We start from the raw sequence: 22342 nt of genomic DNA, 5'->3' as shown, positions 1-22342 counted from the left end.
GATTGTTCACATCTTTAGTCTGCTTGGATCCACAGTCAACACTCTTGGCACCAGCAGCCAGGAAATTAAAAGACATATTGCAATGGTAAAGTCTGCTGTTAGGGACCTCTCTAAAGTACTCAAGAGGAACGGTGTGTCTCTGGAGACTAAGGTGTGTCTGGTACAGGCCATGGTCTTTGCTATCACTTGTTATGCTTCAGAGCTGGACAATGACTAAGGAGGGTAGAAAGGAATTATGCTTTTGAGCTTTAGTGGTGGATAAGAGAGTTGAGGGTACAATGGACTGCTAAGAAAACAAACAGATTCAACCTGGAGAGGGTTAAACTGGGCTGCTCCTTGGAGGCAAGGTTTCTGAGGCTTCGTCTGACATACTTTGGTCATGTTGTAAGGAGAAACCGTTCCTTCAAGAAAGACATCCTTCGGAGGGTAGGGCAGGTGCGAGAGGGGAAGGCCCTCTGGGAGGTGGATTGATTCAGTTACTGGGGCAGTCGGGATAAGGGTGTCGGAGACAATGAGATTGGCACAGGACAGAACAAAGTTTAGGGCTGTTGTACATAGGATCACTATGAGTCACAAGCAACTCGACAGCACATAACAACAACAACAATGAAACTTTCTTATATCTTGCTTGGAAAAATTACAAGCAATGTTCCTTTACAACATAGTTAGGTTGATACTAATCACACTAACGACTGTGTTTGTTTGCTGTGCATATCATTGTTAGTAGAATACTCTACATACAATATTACAGAGCAAACTTTTCTGCTTTTATCATTCTTGTGCCAACCCCCAAAGACACATAAAAAATGGATATAGAAAGATAATTTTTAAACATAATAATGAAAACTTTAAAAAGCAAAGTATTCAAATTATATCATAATTGACATTACTGAATTGTCAGAATGGAACCCCATCCTAAATCTGAAAATACCTGAATGCATTTCATTTTCAAACAACGAGTAAAATCTTTGCTTAATAATATGTGCACATTTTATTTTATATGAGTTATTCTTCAACAAAATATTTTGAATGAATGAAAGTCATTGACCAAATAACAAAGGCTTCTGAATATCATTTTATAATATACATGCAATTTATTGCATCTAATGTTATCATGCATGTTATTTTTTCCCTCTCCAAATTGATCTGTGTATTGTTACAAATGTATGAAAGGTAATAGTTTTACAGTAATTATCCCTCAGTAATCCTTTATTCTATTTTCTTCCTCATTAACCTCCAAAATACATTCTGTAATTGGGAATACTAATCTAATTATTCTTTAATTCTTTCTCCTCCCATGGAAATCACTATCTTCTTCCTGTTAATTAGAACTCTGGCTATTACATCTTGAATAGAAAATGACCTAATATGTTGACGGAAAGTCCACATATATACACATTAAATCAGAAGTTATGAATCCAGTTTTGGAGTATTAGTATTTGGTAAGCAGAGTTTGTCACTGCATGATAGAATAAAGAGAAGACAGAGATATTAGCATAATCAGCTATGACATTGGAGTAAAAAAACTACTTCTCACAGCTGTTACATATTATCTTGAACGCTGCATTAGCTGTAATTTGTAGAAGATAAGAAACAGTCTGAATTCTCAAATAATTAGGCTTGAGAGCAGAGAACCTTTATAATAGTTACTGCCAACAGAAAAGAAAAAGAAAGCACAACCTGAAAATGTGCACATGTGTATATGAATGTCATGTGTTTGTTATTTTTATTCCAAAGAGTCAATTTAGTATTCAGTAATTTGGATTTTTGAGGAGCTATTGAGTGGTAACAGAAGCAATCTGTGAGGGGGAACAAGTCAAATATTTTAGTTCAATGTAATCAAAGTTGGCTCCCAAATCTTGAAGTGTCTGTTTAAGCACCTGGCCTCTGTCCATCACCCTGAAGGGATGATTAATGAATAAGAACAGTGTGGAACTTGTCCGAAAGCCATGCCAGAAACCAGACCTAAAGTGGCCCAGAGAGATCTCACCAACGATTGCCCACAACTTCATCCATCCTGTTTTCTCCTGAGACATTGTGGAATGGGGCTGTAAAATGAGAAAGTCAAAGTGGTTTTGTTTCTATAAATTCTCTTCAGGTTTCTGAGCAAGGTGTATAGCTGAATTCTTAGAATTTTAATTTACATGCATGAACATTTCTTTAAAAACATCCTCATCTCTCATTATTCTAATGATCTTTGTCTTTTTTTTTAAGAACTTACTGAAACGACAGTTATGAGATGCCTTGGGAGCTGACTGCAGGCAGCTACTTACTTGACAGGCAGATCCAGTCCAGTGCTTCTTAGCAGTGTGATAAGAACAGTTATATGTGCTCTAATCTTTTTCTTGTTCCAGGCATCATATTCATGAATCTTTTGGTTATTCTTAGAGATTCACAGCGAGGTAGCTTTCAATAACTAGTCTTCTTTATTCCCATCAGAATCCACTTTATAACTCAAGTTATATGTTTGGGAGAAAAATAAATGTTCCTAAAAGATAAACAGCATACCTTCTGGGCTTCTCTCCAACTCACTTGAACACCTCTTGCTCCTTGTCTAAATGATATTCAGCACATTCCCATTCAGTGACAGACCACCCACATTTGAAGCGCCAGCATTTGCCAAGAAGTTAATATGGTCCTTAAGTATGCCATTGAACATTCCGTTCGCTCGGCCCGAGAGGCACTGGGTCACTTTATCCATCTGTTCCTACTCTTGGAACACACATCAATTAGTAGCTACTAAATGAATACAAGGCCTTTTGATATGTTGCTACTTTTAGGTTTCTTGGGAATATTTAACTTTTGTTGTACACACATACATATATATGGTATGAAATTATTTATTAAGAATAATTTCTATACCTCACGCTTTACACACACAAAAAACAGCTCAAGGTGGATTAGTGACCTGAAAATAAAACCAAATACTATAAAATTCATCAAGAGAAAAAAGCTAGGAAGAACACTAGAAGCTCTAATCCTCACTATGAACAATCTTCCAAGCATAATGGATAAAATGGATGAGTGGGAACTCCTAAGAATCAAATGCCTATGTACATCAAAATAACTTCTCCAACAGGGTAAGAAGGAAAGCCACAGACCGTGAAAAAAAAATTGGCAATGACATATCTGATAAGGTATTTATATTTAAAACTTATAGAATATTCCAGCACCTTAACAGGAAAGATAAAGAAACCAATGACAAAATGGGCACAGCATATAAAGAGATACTTCACCAAAGAAGACGTTCAGATGGAAAGCAAACACATGAAGATATATTCAAAATCCCTAGCTTTCAGAGAGATGTGAATCAAAACAACTATGAGATATCATCCCATCCCAACAACAACAGTAAAGTTCAACAGGGCAGCAAACAGCAAATGCTGGTGAAGTTGTGCTGATATTGGAATTCTTAGTCAATGCTCGTGGAAATGTAAAATGGTACAACCACTATGGAAGGCAGTCTGGCACTTTCTCAAAATGTTGGAAATAGATATACCACTTGACCCAGAAATTCCACTACTTGGAATATACCCTAAGGAAACCAGAGCCACAACTCAAACTGATGGATACATACCGTGTTTATTGCTCATTATTCACAATAACAAAGAGATAGAAGCAACACAAATGCCCATCAATAAACAAATGGATAGAAAAACTATGATACATTCACACAATAGAATACAAACAGCATTGAAAAACAATGAAATAGTAAAACAGCACATAATATAAAGGAGCCTTGAGGACATTATGCAAAGGGAAAGATCTCATTCACAAAAGGACCAATACTGCATAGCACCGCTATCATAAAGTATAACAGACATGGAGGAATTCAAAGTAAATGGAGAAATAGTGGATAGATAATGAATACTGCATTAGAACAGAAGAAGAGAAGAACTTTACAAAAAGAATATATGATTATGTGTTACACGTATGAGAACAATCTGGAACAAAGAGTGCACTGCAGGGAGGGTTGAGGGTGGGAGAGATAAGGTGGAAGAAGAAAATGTGCAACAAAGGATAAAAAATAAAATTTATAAAGTTTGATCAGTTTATATTTCTAATAATAACTTTTTCCTCAATCAATTTCAGAAAAGAATTTTTTTTATTGAGAACCAAAACATCAAATATAAGAGTCCTTACTAGAATGAATTTAAACCAAAATAATAATAATGACTATTATTATTATTATTATTATTACTGTTTGCATTGCATTCATTAAATATTTATTATAAGGAATATTGAATGTGTAAGACAAACTCTTACTGAAATGATACCATGACTTTTCTGGAAAGTGTACTAATTTGTAATAAAATGTTTCTAAAATGGAAAATATATTTTCCAAATGATGGATACATGTAACTTGATTTATTGATTTGGTAGAACAGGTCCTCTTTTCCCCAGACAAAAGGAGTTTACCAAGTGGTATTATTTTGGGAAGTACAATTTTAATTCTAAATTATTCACAGGTCCCCAGATCATATAACCAAAAAGAGTTATATCTCCATTTCTCTCTATGATGGGAGCTCTGGTGGCATAGTCTGAAGACAGTTTTCTGACTAACCCAAAGCTGTCTGGCTGTTTGAATTCACCAGAGGATCCATGGGAGAAATGAGCAGTTTCCTTGTAGGTGATGTATAGCCCCAGAAACGCAATGGAGGATCAGCATCATTTGCCATCAGAGCAATGGGAGTCAGTTCTGACTTGACGCCAATGAGTGGGTGAGTGACCTATTTATGGAGAGAGAGAGGAATGGTTTGTAGGTAGATTTATTTCTTGTGTTTGTGTATATACATGTTGTGTGTAAATGTGTATGTGTTTGGAGACAGAGGTAGAATGATTTATTTAAAATAATTGAGCCTGGAATAAAACCTTTCTGAAAGTCTTGAGGTAGAATTTTTCTTATCTCCAAAACATTATTTGCTATTAATCTCATATTCTGATTGGAATTGGGTCCACATGTTTGCAGAGGGCAGACTAAAAGTCAACTGATTTGTTGCTTCAACAAAATACCTTCATAGCAACATCAAGAGTAAATAACTGACCAAATAACTGGATATCTTGTCTTGCAAAGTTGGTACCTAACATTAACCATCACAGATGTGATCCTTTATTGGTCTGTGTGACTGTTGCTGTTGCTTGGGTGCCATCAAACTGTCTCAACACTGTCCAATTCCACCTCCTCCTCACAATCTCTGCAGGGCATAAATCTGGTTTTGAAGCCCCTATGTTAATATCTTTCTTTGGAGATCTTCATCTCTTTTTTTTATGTCTTATTTCACAGAGTTCCCCATTCTGATGGCATGCCCAAAGGACATATGTAAAAATTTTGTAATTCTTGCCTCTGAGGAGCACCCAATAAATGATTTCTTCTCAAACAGGTTGTTCTTTTTGGCAATCCATTTTTCAATACCTTATTCCAATGTATCAATTCTTCTCCACTCTCTCTTATTTACTGTCCAATTTTCACATGTACACGAAGTAAAATTCCATGGCTGGGTTCAGGCATACTGTAACATTAAAACTGACATATTTACTCTTTAACACTTTAAAGAGGTCCTTAACGGCAGTTGTATTCAATGTAGTACATCTTTTGACTTCTTGATTGCTTCTCCAATTGTTCTTGGTTATAGATCCAGAAAAATTAAATAATTGACTACTTCCAGTTTTTACACCATTTATCATTATGCTGACTTTTGGTTCAGTGGTGAGTATTGTTGTTTCCTTGATTTTGAGATGTAATCCATATTGAAGACTGTATTAAAAAACTATATAACCTTTGATCTCCTTCAGTAAGCATTTTAAGTCCCCTTCAGATTATTGTTGTGGTTATGTACCGTTGAGTTGCCTGTGACTCATAGCGACCCTATGTACAACAGCCCTAAACTCTGCCCTATCCTGTGCCAATCTCACCATTTTCTACACACCTGCCCCTGTTATTACCCCAGTCACTTAATCAATCCATTTCATCAAGGGTCTTCCTCTCCTGAGCTGTCTCCCCACCCTCCTATGCATGACGTCCCTCTCCAAGGACTGGTACCTCCTTGCAGCATGCCCAAAGTATGTCAGATGAAGCTTCAGAATCCTTACCTCCAAGGAACAGCCTGGCTTCACCCTCTCCAGGACAAACCTCTGTCTTTTCCTAGCAGTCCATGGTATATTCAATACATTTCTCCAACACCACAGCTCAGATACATAGCAAGTGATTTCAAAGACCATGGCATGTGTCAGACACACCTTGGTCTCCAGACTGACATCTTTGCACTTCAGCACTTTAGAGATGTCTCTAACCACAGACTTTCCCATCGTAATACGTTTTTTAATTTCCTGGCTGCTGGTGCCGAGATTGTTGACTGTGGACCCAAGCAAACCAAAACTGTGAACAATTTCAATCTCTTCACAGTCTGTTATGACGCTGCCAATTGGCCCAGTGATGAGAATCTTTGTTTTCTTGATATTGAGTCTCCATTTACTGAAGACTGCAGTCCCTGACCTTCCACAGCAAATGCTTCAGATTTTCTTCAGTCTCAGCAAGCAAGGTTGTATCATCTGCATAACGCAGATTGTTGATGATTCTTTCTCCAATCCTGATGCCACATATCTCCTCATAGAGCCCAGCCTCCCGGATAACCTGTTCTGCATAAAGTATGAAAAAGTATGGAGACAGGATACAGCCCTGATGTACACCCTTCCCAATTTTGAACCATGCAATGTTTCCTTGCTCTGTTCTGACGACTGTCTCCTGGTCCAAGTATAGATTTTCTATTAGCACGATCAAGTGTTCTGGGATTCCCATTCTTCTCAGAGTTAGCCACAGTTTGTTATGATCGACACAGTCAAATGCCTTTGTATAATCAATGAAACAAAGATAGACAGTCTTCTGGTACTCATTGTTTTCAGCCAAGATTCATCTAACATTAGCTACAGTATCCCTAGTACCACGGCCCCATCTAAATCCAGCCTGCACTTCTGGCAGTTCTCTGTTGATGTACTGTTCTAGTGGATAATCTTCAGTAAAATCTTGCTTGCATCTGATAACAATGATATTGTTCAATAATTTCCACACTCTGTGGGATCACCTTTCTTTGGAATGGGAACAAATATAGATCTCTTCCAGTCAGTTGGCCAAGTGGTTGTTCTCCAGATTTCTTGACGCAACCTGGCGAGCACATCAAGGGCAGCATCTGTTAGTTGAAATATGTCAATTTGTATACCATCAATTCCTGGGGCCTTATTTTTAGCCAATTCTTTCAAAGCAGTCTGAACTTCTTCCTTTATCACAACAGGCTCTTGCTCATATGTTGTATCATTAAATTCTTCTGTGTCTGCCAATTCAGTTTTGTTTAATGACTCTATATTCTCTTTCTATCTTTTTTAATACTTGCAGAATCACTCAATATTTCCAGTTTTGTCCCCCATCACCCAAACAAACAGGTAGTCTGTCCCAGAAGTGTGCATGCATGGAACAAAATGCCCCTAAAGCCCTTGGGGCAAGGCTGGGAGGTTGAACACTACTGCCATCGCTGCGTGAGAGAGAAGTTCAGGGGAGCCAGGAAGAGCGGCGGGAATTGGGGATCAGAAGATTGTATCACCTGCATAACTCAGATGTTAGTGAGAGTTCCTTCAATCCTGATACCACAATTTTTCCTGTATAGACAAGCTTTCCAAATTATTTGTTCAGCAAACAGATTGAATAGGCATAGTAAAAGATACAACCCTAACACATCTTTTCTGATTTTAAACCATACAGTATCCCCTTGTTCTATATGAACAATTGCTTTTTAGTGTGTAAGTTTCACATGAGCAAAATTATATATTATTCTGAATGTCTTCTGTGCTTTATGATGATCCACATAGCAACATGCCTTTGCAATAAAACACAATTAAATATCTTTCTAGTATTCTCTGCTTTCATCCTACAACTTGTTTCATAGCTCTTCTTAATCCAAGTTGAATTAGTGCAATTTCCTGTTAATGTTAATGTACTACTCCAACTGTTTTTAAATTGTCATCAGCAAGATTTTACTTGCATATGATATTATTTTTTTCCTATTTTCCACATTCTGCTGTGTAACTTTTAAAAATAAATAGCAAGATAACTTTTTGTAGAATGAGTGTGAACGAACAGCTATCTGGCAAATAAAATTCACTTATTTGGCCAGATATCTGATTTTCAAATTTCTTGCCATAGGTGTATGAGTATAACCAAGACAGTATTTGTTGGCTGAAAAACCTCAATTGGTATTCTATCAATTCCTGGATACTTATTTTTTTGCCTATGTCTTCAGTGCAGTTTTAGTTTTGAGTCCTATGCTATATGTTTTGATCATATCCTTTAAATAGTTGACTCTTAATCAAGTACAATATTCTTGGTTGTATGCTATTACCTGAAATGATGAAGTATTGACCAATTCTTTTTGGTACAGTTCCTTTTTTTTTTATTTTTTTATTCTTTCAGTATTCGTTTAATGCTTTCTGCATTATTTACTATTTAGCCCATAAATACCAGTATTGCAACTCAAAGCTTGAATTTGTTCTTTCCACTTAAAAAATACTGAGGCTGTTCCTTACTTTTGACTTTCTATTTACAGTTATTTGTTCCATTGTTGATGTTAATTACATTTAAAATGTTATATTACTCACAAAAAAGAAGAAAGATGGAAATTAATTTGGATATTTTTTATCAACTAAAAGTGATAAAATATGTATCTTTCAAAATTATTATGTAATTAGAGGTACAAATTTTAGTGTTCTCTTTCTCCAAAGGTGTTTTCACCAATAATTCTAGCAATTTGAAAAACATTTTCTCAAACAAAAAAAAACTTCAATCAAATATTTTTATGAAAACTCTGAATATTAAATACATGAACTCCATTTGCATCTAAAAATTATTAGAGCTAAATAACAATTTTGGTGGCAACATTTTGCAGAGATTTCTTTTTGGCTCATATTATTTCATCCAGATCTTCAAATGGTAGATCAATATATAAATAATGAGGTGTATGCTATTTTATGACCTTTAAGTCTGTAAAAATACACACACACACACAAATGAACTATAAAAAGGCTGTCCAAAATTATTATACAAACAGTTCAGGAAGTTACTGTAATTTGTTGTTGTTGTTGTTGTTAAGTGCCATTGAGTTGTAGATGACTCACAGCAACCCTGTGAATGAAAGATCTGAACACTTGCTTAACTCTTATCGTTTCTCCAAGTTCATAGAGTCTCTGGAGGCAAGCTATTTTGAAATTGGATGCCACTCCTGCTTCCAAGCTTGTTTTAATTAGGAAGCTCCACCAAACACTGTCCACCATGGGTAACCATTATTGCATTTGACACATCTGTGTCACAGTATTTAGCATCACAGCAACCATGAGTTACCTCTGTACAGCAAATGAACAGACCAGTGTTATACCACTTAGAACAATGTTTGAACAAAATCAACTAAAAGCAGGCCCAAATGCCTTTTTAAATAGGAGGCCAAATCCAGTCAGCTCATACCCAATGATGAGTAAACACGACCCCACCCCCGCCCCTCCCTGCAAGCCTCACCAGAAGTGAAAAACAAACTTCTGTAGAATCCATCTGCTCCAGATAACTTCCCAAACTGGATTCCAGCCCCATACTGGTGACTGAATGCCTCTGTAGAATCCATACTTTATAATCCTATTAATCTTTATCAAAACTATGACATATACAACAGTAAGTTTTTAATGGTTAATCCTAAATTCATTCTATGATCCCTGGTGGTAAAGTAGACAACCACTTTGCTGCTAAAAGAATATTCAGTCATTCAAACTTGCCAGCTGCTTCACAAGTGAACGATGTGATAGTCTTCTTTCATAAAGTTTTTTTAGTCTTGAAAAACTATGGTGTAGTTCTATTCTGTTTTAAAGGCTTTCTAGGATTCAAAATTGAATCAGAGACCTTAAGTTTGGTGTTTTGGTTTTAGATTCTTCAGTTTCAAGTGTGTATGGCAAAATGAATATTGAACATATTCCTTAAAAAATGACATTACTTGTCATTGTAAAAGGCCTCATAGAAATAATTTTAACTCAGTTAATTTGTCAATCCATCTCATTTTCCGTTCCTGAACTGTCCCTCCACCTTTCCAAGCATGATTTCCCTCACCAGGAACTGGTCCCTCCCAGCCATATGGCCAAAGTATGTGAGAAGGAGCTTCAAAATTGTTGCTTCCAAGGAGCAGCCTGGTTTCACCCTCTTCAATATAAACCTGTTTGTTCTTTTGCCAGTCCACAGTATGTTCAATACCCTTCTCCAGAATTACAACTCAAAGGAATCATTTCTTCTTCTGTCAACTTGAGCCATTGTTCAGTTCTCTGATGTATAGCAAATAATTGCAAAGCCCATGGCCTGAATCAGGTTTATCTTAGTTTCCAAACTGACATCATTGCTCTTCAGCACTTTCGACATGACAGCTTTCCCCAGAACCATTAATCTTTTGATTTCTTGGCAACTGATGTAAAGAGTATTGATTGTGGACCTGAACAAGCTGAAATTGGTAACAACCTCAATTTCTTCCCCATCCATGATGGTACTGCCAATTGGACCAGTGATGAGAATCTCTTCTTTATGTTGAGATCCAATCCATACTTGACCTTCTGCAGCAAACGCTTCAGGTTGTCCTCATTTTTCTGTAAGCAAGTTTGTGCCATCTTCATAATGTAGGTTGTTGATGAGTCTTTCTCCAATCCTGATACCAAATTCCACCTCATAAAGTCCAGCCTCCTGAATGATCTGTTCTGTGTATAGATTGAAAAAGCTGTGGAGACAGGATGCTTCCCTGATGTACTTCTTTTCTGATTTTGATCCAGAGCTAATTTAAAACAACATACATGTATTCTCAGTTATTTTTTAATTCACTTCTGTTAGACATTTGACCAAAATGAACTGTATTGTCAGAATAAACACACATGAATCACAATATTAATCACAATAGGAATATCATTCACAATATTAGATTTTACTAATAATGAATAGAGTATACAAACAAGCTGTCATGGACTAGCCATTAATATCTGAGAGGCTCTAAGTCTATCATATTAAACTTCGTAATTATCCTTTTATAAGAAAACGGTGGTGAATATGCATGCTCAAATTAGCCAAGAGAATCACCTTAGATTTTCATGGTCGTTATCTATTGATGCCATAACAAAGGTACTAAAAGAAATTGGCCTTAACAAACAGAAATTTGTTCTTCTACAGTTTAAGAGGCTAGCAGTCTAAAATCAGAGTACCAGCTCTTGGTGGCGGGGGGGGGGGGGGGGTGGAATCTTCCCTCTCTCAGTTATTTCGGGGGAGAGTCTTTGTTTCCTTCAGCATTTGTAGGCCTGGTGATTCTTGAGAATCTCCATGTATCTTGGCCCTCTGTGATATCAAGGTGCTTTCTCATTTAGAGACTTTGACCCATAATTGCACGTTCCACTCTAGCAATATCTATCTTGAGAGTAGTGAGGTTCCTTTTTCTAAGCTTACTTTAGTCCCGTGTCATCTAGGGAGATATCAAAGATAGTATAGGACACACAATGAGGAACTCTTTTCAAATCTCTTTAGGGCAGTGGTGGAATTAAGGCTCATTTCATTCTACCATTTATCTTTATTCAACCATTTATCAGAATAAGGAGAATCATTGCATAGTTTCTATGTTATATCATTATGTACACAATCCACACTCTTGGCACCAGCAGCCAAGAAATTAAAAGACGTATTGCGTTGAGAAAGTCTGCTGCCAGAGACCTCTCCAGAGTACTGAAGAACAGTGATGTCAGTCTGGAGACCAAGATGCACCTGATACAGGCCATGGTCTTAGCAATCACTTGCTATGTGTCAGAGAGCTGGACAATGACTAGGGATGACAGACAGAGAATTGATGACTTTGAGCTGTAGTATTGGAGTAGTGAATATACCACAGACTACTAAAAGAACAAACAGGTTCATCCTTGAGAGGGTTAAATCCCTTAGAGGCAAGGATTCTGAAGCTCTGTCTGACTTACTTTGGGCAGGTTGCAAGGAGAAACCAGTCCCTGGAGAGAGACGTCATGCTTCGGAGGGTGGAGGGACCACGCAGGAAAGGAAGACCCTCAATGAGATGAATTGACTCAGTCAGTAACGGGGGTAATGGGAGTAGGTGTGTCAGAGACAACAAGGTTGGCACAGGATAGAGCAGGGTATTAGGACTGTTGTACATAGACTTTCTATGAGTCGCAGGTGACTTAATGGCACATAACAACATTAACAACAACAACAACATTATATTCAGGAGACACAATTCAATCCATAACACTTTGCCAGTATATAATCAAAGATTCTAAATGGCTCACTTAATTTGTCTTTAAACTATAGTTGATAAATACATGAATATATACTTATTTATATTACCTATTTGGCAGACAAGATAGAGCCCAATACAAGTAATTTTAAGTGAAAATTTAGTCTATACTCTATATTATTCCAAAATAACCTTGTAATGTAATAAATTTCAAATGACCCACAAGTCAAATCAGCTTTTATTTTTTTTCATTTTTCAACACACAAATTTATTTTTTTTTCTCAACCAGCAGGAAGATTAAGGTGGATCCAAGAATTGTCCTATGCCATCATACAATGAAGATACAATACTTTCAGAAAATTGTTTTATGTGAACAAGTTAAATCATCAATTAGAGTGGGAAATATTACGTACCAACTTCCCACAAAAATTCTAAAAATCAACCAGTGAAACTTGAACTTACAAATGAAACAAAATACTTAAGAAAGATTTTTACAGTTTTAAATGGCTGGGGAAAAAATACAAAAGGAGCCATGATTATGAATATGTAAAACTTATCTGAAATTAAAATTTTCAAAATCATCAATAGCATTGTCTTGAAACGTAGTTCTGTTCATTTATTTAAGGATAAATTGTTATTGATGGGAGTAGCACAGACAGGTCATATATTACTATAGTTTAAATCCTGAAATACTTACCATTTGGACCCTTAGAGAAAAGTTTGCCAAACCCTCATGTATAGACTGTATTCTTGAGGGTCACAATCCCTTCAGGCATTCTGGAGGATGAAAGGAGCAAGTTACAAAGTGCTTTCTTAGCCCATTTCTTCTTAATGTGTTATGATCTATTTTAACATGACCTTACCTTAAAAGCTATGCTATCGCGAACACAAATTATCTCATCTTGCTTATTCTATTGTGTTAAAAACTGTTACATATGTCTTGAAATTTTTATTTTATGAACTGTAAGCAGTTCTAATGGAAAAATGTTGTCATTGACTTCACAGCTGTATAATTTAGTTGTGTTCCTATGCACATTTTGATTAGCATGTCCAAATGAACTCTAAATTATAATCAGTTTTGTTGCTGCCATAACATTCACCTTAAAGTATTATCTGTAATACTTTTTTTTTGTTAGGTATTAATTATGGAATTGCATCATCATAGCAACACAAAGTAACACTAGTACAAAAAACTTAGAGAAAAGTGCGTGTTAATAAAAGCAAATAATAATTGACCTCCAATAGAGTTTTCAGAGGCAGTAAATAACATGGGAGGAGATTGCCCATCGTTTTCCCGTGGAGCAACAGATAGATTTAAACTGCATGCCTTTGTCATGTAGCTTCTTAGCACTGGGCCACAAGAGCTCTCTATACGCACCTAAGATATTGGCTTAGCAACATGTAAATCAATCCCAAATATAACAAACTGACAAATAGGTATTACACCTCTAACAGCAAACTGTAAAGAAAATTGGTATGGGCAGTGGCTAGGCTGGATCTTTAGTGCTAGTGCTTGGCACAAGGCCTGAAAGCCAGTAGACTCAAAGGGCTGAAGGTACTCTGAGGGACTTTATAGTTTTATTCTGCCCTCAGATCCAGCCTTTATCAAGGTTATCATCCAAGAAGAAAACAAAGGTCATTACAAAGACAGAGGAGAAAGAAAAAACTAAAACAGATGTCAGAATAGACGGAAAATTGCTTTAGAGTGTCAATAAGCCAAAGTAAAAGGAAGAGATGCCAAAGAAGAACTGAAAGGAAAAGATTTAAAAGAACAGCTCAAGAAAACAAACAAAATATTATAAAGAAATGTGCAAAGAGCTGAACTCAGAGAATAAAAAGGGATGAACTTGTTAGGTGTTTTGCAAGCTGAAAGAACCAAAAAAACAAAATCAAGCCTTGTGTTGCAGTGCTGAGAGTTACTATGGACAAAATCTTGAATAGTCTATGAAGTATCAAACAAAGATGTAAGAAATACAGGAAGTCATTTTACACACACAAAAGAAATTGACAAATACTGAAAAATTTCCAGAAGTACAATAAAAACAAGAATAATGAAGATACTAGTTTAAGTATCACTGAAGTAACTGGCAAAAAAAAAAAAAATAAGGCACCAGGAACCAAAGGAATAATAATTAAAATCTATCAGAAGATAAAGCCTGGACATGCTCACTAGGGGTACCACGAAACCTGGAGGACAGCTGCTTGGTCAACTGACTGGAAGAGAGGATCCGCATTTGTCTTCTGAATGGGAACAAATCACCAAGAAAGGTGATCAAGCAGAATATGAAAATTATCAAACAGTATCATTAATATCAAATGCAAACAAAATATTGCTGAAAATAATTTTTAAATGGCTAGAATCGTACAAAGGCAGAGACTGAGAGAAGTTCAAACAGAATTTCAGAGAGCTCATGGTCTCAGGGATTACATTGCAGATGTCAGATGGAACTAGCTAAAAATGAGGATACCAGAGGAATGTCTGTGTGCTGTTGAATGTTCAAAGATCTTTGTGTGGACCATAACTATGGCTAATAGTGAGAAGAATGAGAATCCCAGAACTTTTAATTGTGCTCATGCAAAATCTATTTCTAGATCAAGAAGCTGTTGTCTGAACAAAGCAAGAGAACACTGCACCATTTAAAATTAGGAAGGGTATGCATCAAGTATGTATCCTTTCTCCATATATATTCAATCTGTATGCTAAGCAGTTTATTTATAAAGCTGGACTGAATGAAAAACAATGTGACATCAGAATAGGAGGGGAAGACTTAACAACCTACCTATCTTCATTCAGAAGACACAGCCTTACTTATAGAAAGTGAGCAAGATTTGAAACACTTAACTACAGAAATCAAAGACCACAGCCTTCTGTATTAATTACGTCTCAACAATGAAAACAAAGGTCCTCCCTTCTTGGCAAATAGGCAATGTCGTGATAGATGGAGAAGAGAGTGAAGTTATTAATGATTTCATCTGGCTTGGACCAACAACCAACACCCTTGGTACCTTTAGTCAGGAGATCAAGAGAAGTATTGCTTTGGGCCAGTCCACTATTAAAGACCTTTCCAAAATATTGAAGAGCAGTAATATTAGTTTTAGCACTAAGGCAATGCTGATTCAGGCCATGGTCTTTTTTTTTAACTAGAAAAATAATTTTTTTTTCTGCTCCTTTCATACATCCCATTGTTCAGAAAACAGTCTTACACATACACCCCTGAAATAACACACTCTGTTGAAGTTATCATACCCTCTGTTGAAAGGTAAAGCACCACAGATAACACTGACTGGCCAGAGTTCTCAGCTCACTGAATTATACTTCCAGATTTAACATTCAAGTTTGAAAATCAGAAATGCCGTCTCCAAGAACTGTTAAGGGGCTGTAAAAACAAATCATTTTATTCAGTATTATAGAATTATGTATATTTCTTTTAGAAATTAAAAACTGAGAAGAAATGTCACTAAACATCTGACATGTCGGTGGAGATCACCAGGGGAACAATACTGTGATAAGTGTGTCAATGTGATAGTTCCAAGAGGAAATTCTAGTCTCAGTTCTCACGAGCTTCCTACATTTTCACAAGACTTTTCTATCTCATCTGCTTTCCAACCTTCTCCCTTATTTCATGTTCAGGAGTTGGTACAGCCTTTCCAACTTCATTAACAGGAGCAAATCCAGTATCCACTGATCTCTTCTCACAGGTACTCTAACCCATCACATAGCCTGGAAGTTTCATTCTCATGAATACTCTGTCCATAAAAAAACTCAGTAGGACACAAACAAATCCAATGAAGAGCAGAAGAAATCTGTTGAGCTTTGGAATATTTGGTGCATTGGATCAGTCTAGGATTATGAAACATAAACCTTCCATTGTAAACAAGAAGCTGGATGCAAGTCCTTCCATAATATTCTGTCCATTTACTCTGTAGGCCAAGAAAGCTACTAGCCTCTGATGTCCATGCCCATCTGTGATAGAGCCAACACTTGGAGGCTTCACAATACCATCATAAATTATTTCTCCAGTGATGAGGAAGATACCACTACCAGAGCATACACCGTCATGGCCAACGGCATATGCACCCAGGGCGGCTTCTTCAGCTTCAGGTTAGGGCATTTGAGTACTAAGAACAGGACTTGGTACAACGTCTACATGGTGGTGGCAGAAGGACAGCTCTCAACCTCAAACCCCACCAGCCATGGTCTTTTTAATCACCTGCTATGTTTCTGAGAGCTGGACAATGAATAAATATGATAGAAGAAAAATTAATGCCACCAAAAAATGAAAGATACAACCAGAGAGATCCTTGGAAGCAAAGATGGTGAAGTTTCATCTGTCATAATTTGGGCATGTTGCTAGGAGATGCTGTTTCTTGGAGAGGGACATCAAGCTTAGAAAGGTAAATGGTCAGTGAGAGGAAGATCCCCCGAGAAGATGAATTGACACAGTGACTGCCGTAAAGGACTCAAGTACGACAGAGGTGATGAGGATGGCACTGTTCTGTTGGTCAAGAATTGCTTTGATATATAAATGTATGTATAGTTTTCCATTTCCTCATTGTTTGCCACCTTTTAAGATAAATAACAATATGCAGATTTATTCTTTGTAATTCTTTTTATTACTGTATAATGATAAATCCTCATATTTGATGTTATGTAGTAATACAAACTAAAGTAGGATAAGGTTCATATCTGTTGTTGGTAGGGTTGCTGTGAGTCATACTAGAATCAACTGCAGCTAACAACTAAAGGAATGTGAAAAAGAAAAATAGCAAGTTGATTGTTCTTTTGTTAAAAATTTTAATTTAACATAACAGAAATTAAAACTTTTTCCACCACAAAATACAGCTTTTGTCTCAATTTCATGATGCTAACTTTTTCATGGCTTCTCATTAAAACAGTAAACTTTCAGAGGATTAAAAACTCAAAATTGTCATGAAACTCTTCACCTTTCTTCCAGGATTAAATTCATAAGATATTTCTCATGTCTTTAAGAATCTCTGTTGTCTTTACCACCCTACGATATAAGAACTTAGACCTTCTCCTTCAGTGTTCAATCAGAATTCAAGTGATCAGTTGCTTACCTGAAATGGCAAGTAATATCTTATTGTTTTCTCACCTAGAACTTCTTTTTTAGCCATCATCTTTGGCCCCATAGTTACAGTTTTAAAATGAGAAGTAAAGTTACATCATTTCCCAGATTAGAAATCTCCATTTGTAAACATACACTCAGAGAGAGTGTGTGTGTGAGAGAGAGAGAGAGAGTTAGTTGTTACTGTTATGAGCTGTTGAGCTGGAAATGATTCATAGCTGACCTTCCTGTGGCTTTTCAGAGACTATATGTTATGTGGTAGGAGATTATCTATCTTTCTCCAACAAAGCAGCTGGTGGTTTGATTCACTTGCGTTTTGGTTGTCTGAGCAAATTCTTTATCCTCTAGGCCACTAGAGCACTCTCTCTTTCTCTATATGAAACTTAAGAAGTCCTGATGATAGCTTAAATGTTGGACTTAAAAATTAAAGGTGGTAGTTTCAAATCACCAGCTGCTCTATGGGGAAAAAAGAAGAGGCAGTATGCTTCCATTAAGATGTACAACCTCAAAAACACAGTAAAGGGTTACTCTGAGTTGGCATTGACTGGATGGCAGTGAGTTTGATATGCAGATGACACAACCCTGCTTGCTGAAATTGAGGAGGACCTGAAGCACTTGTTGCAGAAAGTCGAGGACTGCAGCCTTCAATATGGATTGAAGCTCAACATCAAGAAAACAATTGGGCCAATTGGCAGCATCATGATAGACGGTGAAGAGATCGAGATTGTGAAGAGCTTCAGTTTGCTTGGCTCCACAATCAACCCTCTTGGTACCAGCAGCCAGGAAATGAAAAGATGAATTACCTTGAGATAGTCTGCTATCAGGGACCTCTCCAAAGTCCTAAAGAGCTAAGGTGCGCCTGATCCAGGCCATAGTCTTTGCAATTTTAAAAATGGCTGCATGCTGTAGAACCTCTCCAGAGTACTAAAGAGCAAGCATGTCAGCTTAATGATTAATGTGTATCAGACCCCACCCATTGTTGTGTAGCGATTTGGAACTGACCCATAGCTGACCCTCCAGGGAATTTTCAAAGGCAGTTAATTACATGGAAGGAGATTGCCCATCCTTCTCTGAGAGAGCAGCTGGTGGCCTCAAACCACCTGCCTTTGGGATTGGATTGCAGCGCAGCTTCTTGCCACTAGACCACCAGAGCTCCCTGATTCCAGGCATAGTATTTTCAGTTGTTTCTGATGTATCTGAAAGTTGACAGTAAACAAGGAAAACCAAAGAAGAATTCCTGTCTTTGAATTGTGGTGTTGGTGAAGAGTGTTGACTATACTGTGTACTATCCAAAACCAAACAAATCCATTTCAGAGAAGTACCTACCAGAGTGCTTCTGAGAGACAAGCATGATGAAACTCATATACTTTGATCATGTTATCATTAGGTGCTAGTCCCTAGTGAAAAAGACATCATCTTTGGAAAGAGAATACCCTCAGTGAGATAGATTGATACAGTGACTCAGTAATGAGACGTGAACATGTAAAGATTACAGGGTGGCACAGGACAAAGCAAAGACAACATGAGGATGGCTGAGTCTGAACTCTACTAACTCCGCAAAGGGGAACTGTCCCCATTAACAAAATCCACCATCTGCCAAAGTCAGAAATTGCCCCCACATTTTTTAATATAACTCTGCTAATCACTGGGTCTGATATTTACTGCAAATGACCACATAGATTTTACTTTACCTCTTTTGACTACAGTTGTAGAGTTTATTAGGGAAACAGGTTGGGACAGAGAGAAGGCAAAGTATAGCACACAGTGGAAGTCCAGGTTCAGTGCAGCATTAGAAATGCAAGAAGCAGCAACACAAAGGTAAGAAGCCTCTGTAGATAGCAGCTTTTTTTCCAACAAGCAAAACCTCTGACGCTGTGTTTATCACAAGGACTCCAATCCTGTCTTTGCCCAAAAGGCTCCACCCTACTCCATCTGGCTATCAAGCTACACCTTGCCACAGGCTCCCTGCAGTCTGATTTCCTCCCTCTCTTATTTTGACTGATCAATGCAGTACTGCACGTACTCACACTCACTGATCCAAGACAAAATTGAATGATACTTACCTGGCCAGCTGATTGGAAGATAGTATTTTGCCCATTTAAAAAAAATTGTGCTTAATCATACAGAAATTATCAAACATCATCAAGTAAAATAATTACTATCACATGCCAATAAAATCTTGCTGAAAATGCTTTAAAAGTGGCTAGAGAAGTACTTCAACAGGACACTGCCAGAAATTTAAGTTTGAGGAGAAGATAGAACACAGACTTCTTCTAGTATTATATGTATCCTGGCTGATGGTAAAGAATATAAGAAAATATTTTTACCTGTGTTTTATTGACTGTGAAAAGGAATTTCATTATGCAGACCATATCAAATTATGGCTAGCCAGGTGACGAAGAGGAATTTTAGAACACTTATTGGCCTCGTGTGGAGCCTGTGTATAGACCAAGATGAAAATATTCCGATAGACTACATGGTTCAAAATCAGGAAAAGTGTGCATCAGGGATGTATTCTTTCAGTAAGTTAATTATATGAAAAGGGTTTGTTGTGCTGCTAATCAAGACTGAGTATCTCTAGCTCTTTGAATCCACTAGCTTCTCGGCAGCAGAAATATGAGTTTATTCCTGTTAATGTTTACAGTCTCCAATGTGATAGATGATGACTGAATCATGAAAAGTTTGACTATATAAAAAGTCACATCAGAATTGGAAGAATATTCATCAGCGACTTGCAGGAAGCAGATTATACAATTTTGCTTACAAAAGTGAAATATTTGAAGCAATTACTGATGAAGCCTTTTACTATGATGAAACCTCAACATAAGGAATCAGAGATCCACACAATTTCTGAATCACTTTTATTTAGAATAGTTTCTTGTGTATTTGTAGTAATGGATTTTGGATAAAAATTAATTCTTTTTTATCTAAAAGAACTATATGCAATGTAAATTGAGGACGTGTTTTTCAAAGATAACTTGACATTAAAGTACTCTAGCAGTATGACTGAACAGAATTTTTTTTTGGTCTCCTTAGTGTTAATACATTTGTCTTCTCAGCTTCCTGTGCTGGTGAGGGGCTCAGGTTGTAAATTTTACTGATTTGGTCACCTGCAGAGGCCTCATTTTTATCTTCTCCTCTTGTACTGGCCTAATAATCTCATTTCCTATAAAGAAATATCCAGGTTTCAAAAAAGCAGACGAGTAGAAAGCCCCAATCAATTACTTGTTCAGTGTATGTTCATGAGATTTCTAGGTTTTTGACCCTTGAAAATTTTCTGTTTCACTTTTAAGTTTAGATATACAATTAAAAAGATGTTTTATGTATTTTTTAAAAGAACAACATTTCTAGACAAAACTATAGATTTAGCCTTTTTCTTTCTTTTTTGATTATTTCATTGTGCTAACAAATATTCTGGAACTTATATGGACTTCCTTTGCTTTAGTATATAATTATAGGTGATTTGGTCTAGATTTAGTAATCTAGGTTTTCCTACACCTTCTAGCAAAGTAGTATGTACTACCTTCTTGATATCTTTTCTATGAAGTTAAAAAAATCAAAACCAATGATCTCTTATACATGTGAAAATACCATGCCTTTTTAAAAACAACTTGTTTAATCTTTTTCTTCTGGACAGATTAATTATGTAAACTTTAATTCTATATTGAAAACCATAATCTTAATCATTGTATTTACATTATCTCTTTATATTTATTTTTTAAATGTATTAATTTTGTGGTTAGCCCTAAAATACATTATGGTGATCAAATATATGATTTTAAGTGGTTTTTTTTTAATTTAATGATAACTATTTTTAGTTTATGTTTGGGCTTTACGCATAAAATCATATTTTAAAACCTCAGTTTATTCCTTTTCCCCACAAGCTACTTAAAGTTAAGGAAAAATAGGATTGCATTCATATGTTGTGAGTGGCAGGATAATATCCATGAACATTCAAGAAAAACATGTTATTCACTATTATTCAAATATATGCACTAACAACCAGAGCCAAAGAAGAGGAAATAGATAATTTCTACCAATTTTTGCAGTCAGAAATTAATTAACCATGCCACTAAGATGCATTAATACTGATAGGTGACTGGACTGCAAAAGATTTACAAAGATCACGAGTTGGAAAACATGGATTTGGTGACAGAAATCAACCCAGAGATAGAATGATGAAACTATACAAGCAATTATTTACTCATTTCAAATACCATTTATACGAAACACAAACAATGAATATACACATGGACCTCACCTGATAAAGTACACAGGAATAAGATAACATCTGGAGAGAAGCTCACTATCAGCTGTGAAAACTAAGGTAGGTACTGACTGTGCAACAAACCATCAACTACTCATTTGCAAGTTCAAACTGAAGCTCAAAAAAATGAAAAAAAAAAATCCACAGGAACCAAAATTTGACCTTAAGTCGATCCCACTTGAATTTCAAAATTAGATAAAAAATAGATTTGAGGCTTTGAACACTAATGAGCGAAGACCAGATGAACTGTGGGAACATATCAAGAATATCATCCATGAAGATGAAAAAGATCATTACAAAGACAGAGGAGGAAGAAGAGACCAAGGTGGATGTCAGAAGAGACTCTAAATATTATATCAGAACACTGAGAAGCCAAAGCAAAGGGAAGAAATCAAGAAGTTAAGAAGCTGAACAGAAGATTATAAAAGGCAGCTAAGGAAGACAAAGCAAAGTATTATAATGGAATGTGCAAAGAGCTAGAGTCAGAAAAATAAAAGAGATAAACCGACATTTCTTAGGCTGAAGAAATTGAAGAGCATATTCAAGCTTCGAGGGATAATACTTAAGGATTCTATGGGAAGAATATTGAGTGATCTAAGAAGCATTAAAAAAATTATGGGAAGAGCACATAAAGTCACTGTATCAAAAAGAATTACCTGACACAGAAGAATTTCATGAAACAGCATATGATCAAGAGA

General features: G+C 36.4%; 1 protein-coding gene and 1 pseudogene across 1 annotated transcript in view; one reads left to right on the top strand and one right to left on the bottom strand.

Annotated features, from left to right (window-relative positions):
• MDGA2 (MAM domain containing glycosylphosphatidylinositol anchor 2) overlaps positions 1-22342 on the top strand; it is a gene marked incomplete at its 5' end in the record, with an annotated part of 686261 nt that overhangs the window by 560711 nt on the left and 103208 nt on the right. The window lies entirely within an intron of this gene.
• On the bottom strand, positions 15995-16446 carry LOC102852023 (annotated as a pseudogene).

This window comes from Elephantulus edwardii, unplaced genomic scaffold, assembly GCF_000299155.1.
Source record: "Elephantulus edwardii isolate Elephantulus edwardi_28Jun2011 unplaced genomic scaffold, EleEdw1.0 scaffold00179, whole genome shotgun sequence".
Lineage (NCBI taxonomy): Eukaryota > Metazoa > Chordata > Mammalia > Macroscelidea > Macroscelididae > Elephantulus > Elephantulus edwardii.
This window is presented reverse-complemented; position numbering and strand designations above follow the sequence as displayed.